This window comes from Salmo salar, chromosome 27 (genome assembly GCF_965601325.2).
Source record: "Salmo salar chromosome 27, fSalSal1, whole genome shotgun sequence".
Taxonomy (NCBI): domain Eukaryota; kingdom Metazoa; phylum Chordata; class Actinopteri; order Salmoniformes; family Salmonidae; genus Salmo; species Salmo salar.
The window spans coordinates 32551330-32557329 of record NC_138317.1 but is presented as its reverse complement, the minus strand read 5'-3'; the positions used below and the strand labels follow the sequence as shown (position 1 = coordinate 32557329).

The window sequence follows — 6000 nt, the reverse complement described above, 5'->3', positions numbered from 1 at the left end:
GGTTGTGGTGATGATGATGATGATGATGATGGTGGTGGTGGTGGTGGTGATGATGTCGGTGGTGGTTGTGGTGATGATGATGATGTTGGTGGTGGTTGTGGTGATGATGATGATGATGATGGTGGTGGTGGTGGTGGTGGTGATGATGTCGGTGGTGGTTGTGGTGATGATGATGATGTGTCGGTGGTGGTGGTGATGATGATGATAGTAGTGGTGATGATGATGGTGTCGGTGGTGGTGATGATGATGGTGTCGGTGGTGGTGATGATGACGATAGTAGTGGTGATGATGATGGTGTCGGTGGTGGTTGTGGTGAAGATGATGATGGTGGTTGTGGTGATGATGATGATGGTGTCGGTGGTGGTTGTGGTGATGATGATGATAGTAGTGGGGATGATGATGGTGTCGGTGGTGGTGAAGATGATGATGGTTTCGGTGGTGGTGATGATGACGATGATGGTGATGGTAGTGGTGGTGGTGATGATGATGACAAGCTTTTAGAATTTCATTGTCCACCCAGCACTATGGAGAAACTAGGCACTAGTGCTTTCTCCCTTGAGTCATGGGCAAGTCCATTGTTAGCCTGCCTACACAACATTAGACTTCAATTAGACATTCCATATTTAGGTGTCTGGGGCTCACATTACTGCTTCTCAAAACCGGGCAGTGGGGCAGAGAAAGATTGGAGTCACCAACTGGTACTTTGCCAGTGGTCCACTTAATCCACTGTCTTCTCAGGTTCACCAATGTTACTTAATTTGGAAGTCCCGGAAACTGAGTTAGCTGCGCGATTGACTGACAGGGAGGCTGGGTACAGCGGAATACCCAGGGACAAATCTTGCCGGGATATTACAAAAGCGAAAGAAAACACTACACCAGGATTTGTTAGGGACCTTTAGTCGAAGGTAAATATGTTACTTTGTTGGTTAGTTTGTTTTCAACCGACTGTAATGTTTTTGACGAGATGGGAACGGGAGGGAGTGGTGCAGGGAGGTGGGGGCCAGGGCAGTACGTTTGTAACTGGCTCAGCCTCATTGAAACGCGTGCGGTTATTCTATTCGCTGTGTTGGCAGGAGAAAAGAAGACACCGATAACCACAAAGGTCTGAACAATCGCCCTTTTCATATTCTTTGTGTGCGGTCTGTGTGTCTTGTGTTTGTGTTTTTTTTTATGGCTAGTTACATCATTGCGTATTCGCGGCGTTTCATTGTTTTCCAGAAAACGGGTGAGGCGTCAAACAGTCTACCGTTACTGTTGGACTATAATAATTTCTAACTTTATTTCATAAATGTATGTCGATGTCATTGCAATTGGTGTATGTGATGACAACGGTAGCCCATACAATGCAGCATGCCAATGACGCAGGACGAAACTGGAAAGATGACATGTCAACATAGTTGTAGTATTATTATGGTGTAATGTGTGGCGCCGAGTCCATCATCGCTTTTAGTATGCCTATGTTATGTGATGCTAATGTCATACCTCTCATACCTACTTTCTATGTGATGTGAGGACACATAAACACAACATACTATACTTCTCACACAGAATCAGTGCACCTGTGTCACACCAACCTTGAATGAACCTTTTCGGGAACACTATGAATGTTGACACAGTTTAATGCTGTCCAAAACAGTATGAGCTTCACAAAGATTGATGTCTAGAAATATTATTTCACTGATTGACAATTTTTCAATTCTCACATGTAAGCCTTTCTGATTATTTTCATATTCTCAAATGTACTATTCATAAGCCCTATAACTATAAGAGTTTCCAGATCTCTAGGTAGAAGGCCCATCATCATGTCTAAGAAATAGATGGTCCATAGCCCAGAGACCTTTGGGGCCTATCAAGCACCAACCATAGAACCTTTAGACTTAGAATAGATGACAGTATATCACCACCACTCACTTGAAGCAGGGGCCCAATATAGCTCTGAGATCAGATACACAGGGCATGGAGTTTGAGACCCCATGGGGATCTGGGAGTAAAATGCCATTCTCATTTCAGTAGAATAATAACACACCCCCAATGTCTGCTTTCACAGCTGTTGGGTCTAAATCCCTCCCCATTGGTCAGACAATTGTTAGGTGCTTTGTTTGCTATGAAAACAATATTCCTCCAGTATATAATTCTCTAAATCTCTAACCTCAGGGTTGTGGGTTCAAATCCTGTGCTGGCTCTCCTCCCTCAATCACTGTATACAAATAACTTATTGTAACACTGTATAGCTGGAGTTCAACAGCGAAAGAGCTAAAAATGTCATTCTCCATGCAATTTCGATCGCCATGGATTCTTTGGCCAACTCACAGTGGTGAAGAGATGCTAATCAAGTCATACTGTGCCAGATTCTAGCTGTTGCTTTCACTCAATTTTCAATTTGAATGTTTTCAACATATCTTCCAGGGAAAAGTAATTATGAATACGGCTTGGGAAAATAGTGTCAGACTGTACTCTGTTCAATAGCACGTTGCAAGGCTTGTCAAATGTTTTATTTCAAACAAAGCACATCTTGATATTTTGGAATAAATAGGATTTTAATTTGATCACCATGTTGTTGCAAGAAGTGCAAACTTGTGGTGTATTTAAGCTTTAAAAAAATTACAACTTAATTTGCCCTAACAATAAATGTGTCACCCCCTAAACAAATATCCATAATTCACATAATAATTCACATTTCCTGTTGCTGAAGGATTATTTTCCTGATGTGAGAAACTGGTCAAATGAAGATCCTACTTCTGTACACTCTTTGATCAGATATTCAGTGTTATGTATGCCAGTGAGCACTGGTCTAAGATCAGCTTTCCCTACATTTGACCTTATCTCACCCATTGGAACACAAGCACAAAAACAGACTCAAGATCAGTACTTAGAACACCTCCACCTATCAGTCATTACCCTACACAGTCCATATATATACACAGTTGAAGTCGGAAGTTTACATACACCTTAGCTAAATACATTTAAACTCAGGTTTCAGAATTCCTGACATTTAATCCTAGTAAAAATTCCCTGTCTTAGGTCAGTTAAGATCACAACTTTATTTTAAGAATGTGAAATGTCAGAATAATAGTAGAGAGAATGATTTATTTCAGCTTTTATTTCTTTCATCACATTCCCAGTGGGTCAGAAGTGTACATACACTCAATTAGTATTTGGTAGCATTGCCTTCAAATTGTTTAACTTGGGTCAAACGTTTTGGGTAGACTTCCACAAGCTTCCCACAATAAGTTGGGTGAATTTTGGCCCATTCCTCCTGACAGAGCTGGTGTAACTGAGTCAGGTTTGTAGGCCTCCTTGCTCGCACAAGCTTTTTCAGTTCTGCCCACAAATTTTCTATAGGATTGTGGTCAGGGCTTTGTGATGGCCACTCCAATACCTTGACTTTGTTGTCCTTAAGCCATATTGCCACAACTTTGGAAGTTTGCTTGGGGTCATTGTCCATTTGGAAGACCCATTTGCGACCAATCTTTAACTTCCTGACTGATGTCTTGAGATGTTGCTTCAATATATCCACATTAATTTTCCTTCCTCATGATGCCAACTATTTTGTGAAGTGCACCAGTCCCTCCTGCAGCAAAGCACCCCCACAACATGATGCTGCCACCCCGTGCTTCACAGTTGGGATGGTGTTCTTTGGCTTGCAAGCCTCCCCCTTTTTCCTCCAAACATAACGATGGTCATTATGGCCAAACAGTTCAGACCAGAGGACATTTCTCCAAAAAAGACGATCTTTATCCCCATGTGCAGTTGCAAACCGTAGTCTGGCTTTTTTTATGGCGGTTTTGGAGCAGTGGCTTCTTCCTTGCTGAGCGGCCTTTCAGGTTATGTCGATATAGGACTCATTTTACTGTGGTTATAGATACCTTTGTACCCGTTTCCTCCAGCATCTTCACAAGGTCCTTTGCTGTTGTTCTGGGATTGATTTGCACTTTTCGCACCAAAATACGTTCATCTCTAGGAGACAGAACACGTCTCCTTCCTGAGCGGTATGACGGCTGCGTGGTCACATGGTGTTTATACTTGCGTACTATTGTTTGTACAGATGAACGTGGTACCTTCAGGCGTTTGGAAATTGCTCCCCAAGGATGAACCAGACTTGTGGAGGGCTCCAATTCTTTTCTGAGGTCTTGGCTGATTTCTTTTGATTTTCCCATGATGTCAAGCAAAGAGGCACTGCGTTTGAAGGTAGGCCTTGAAATACATCCACAGACACACGTCCAATTGACTCAAACAATGTCAATTAGCCTATCAGAAGCTTATAAAGCCATGACATCATTCTCTGGAATTTCCCAAGCTGTTTAAAGGCACAGTCAACTTAGTGTATGTAAACTTCTGACCCACTAGAATTGTGATACAGTGAATGATAAGTTAAATAATCTGTCTGTTAACAATTGTTGGAAAAATTACTTGTGTCATGCACAAAGTAGATGTCCTAACCGACTTGCCAAAACTATAGTTTGTTAACAAGAAATGTGTGGAGTGGTTGAAAAACGAGTTTTAATGACTCCAACCTAAGTATATGTAAACTTCCGACTTCAACTGTATATTTTAAGGAGTCACTTTGATGAAGTTACATTGCCATAACACATTAGTTTTCAACTATATATATATATATATATATATATATATATATATATATATATATATAAATAACAAGATATATTTATCTTTCAACTTACACTGTCTTCCAAGGGTGTCTGAATATCTCTCAAACATCCAGTTTGAAGACCTCAAACCAAATCTTAAACAGACTCTTTAGGGCCCTGTACTGTCTGGCAACCCACATAAATATACAGTGAAGCCCATGTTAGACATTTGGCACTGCTGAGAGAATTCTCTAGTGTAATTAACAGATTACGCCCAGGCTGCACCTCCCATCCACCACCAATGAGTTAGTGAACTCACAGGACTGCTGGTTTGAGTCCTGCTGCAGGCTATAGCTCACTGATGAATGCTAGCTGCTAGGTCCTATTGTAGCAGATGTCCTAATATTTCTATAGTTCATAATTCCTTTCTTTTATTTTTAAATTTGTGTGTATTGTTGTGTATTGTTAGATATTACTGCACTGTTAGAGCTAGGAACACAAGCATTTTGCTACACCCGCAATAACATCTGCTCAACATGTATGCAACCAATACGATTTGATTTGATTTTAGCTAGGAGGAAGGCCGAGGCATTGGTCTGAAACCCTGTTCTGCTTCTTATTTAAGTACCGGTGAGGGATGTTAATATGTTGAAGTGCAGGGGATGTCGGGAGACACAGCACAGCTCCTTCTTTGCTCATCTGGACTGAACTTGACTGTCCTGTGACAAGTATAGAAGTGTGAGTGTTTGTCATTCTGTTCTGTGTGCATTGACCAATTTTGCATTAACTCTTTTGACTCATCACATACACTGCTGCTACTGTTTATTATCTATCCTTTTGCTTAGTCAGTCACTTTATCCTATATGTACATACACCATATAAACAAAAGTGTGTGAACACCCCATAATTAGTGGATTTGGCTATTTCAGCCACACCTGTTGCTGACAGGTGTATAAAATCGAGCACACCGCCATGCAATCTCCACAGACACACATTGGCAGTAGAATGGCCTTACTGAAGAGCTCAGTGACTTTTAACGTGGCACTGTCATAGGATGCCACCTTTCCAACCAGCAAGTTTGTCAAATGTCTGCCCTGCTAGAGCTGCCCCGGTCAACTGTAAGTGCTGTTATTGTGAAGTGGAAACGTCTAGGAGTAACAACGCTCAGCCATGAAGTGGTAGGCCACACAAGCTCACAGAAAGGGACCGCCAAGTGCTGAAGCTCATAAAAATCATCTGTCCTCGGTTGCAACACTCACACAAGCCTAAGTTAACCATGTGTAAAGCTCGCCGCCATTGGACTCTGGAGCAGTGGAAACGCATTCTCTGGAGTGATGAATCACGCGTCACCATCTGGCAGTCCGACGGACAAATCAGGGTTTGGCGGAATCCAGGAGAACGCTACTTGCCC

The 6000-nt window shown here is 41.9% G+C and overlaps 1 protein-coding gene across 2 annotated transcripts in view; it reads left to right on the top strand.

Annotated features, from left to right (window-relative positions):
- The first annotated feature begins 715 nt into the window (after nucleotides 1-715).
- The window catches only part of LOC106588865 (adenylyl cyclase-associated protein 2), a 51311-nt gene continuing 46026 nt past the window's right edge, over nucleotides 716-6000 (top strand). The window contains exon 1 of one of the 2 annotated variants that reach the window (XM_045709443.2): nucleotides 716-905. The gene's annotated coding sequence lies outside the window, so the exon portion shown is untranslated. Of the gene's footprint in view, nucleotides 906-977; nucleotides 1103-6000 lie in introns of those variants that run through there. The other variant, XM_045709442.2, reaches the window with a different exon arrangement.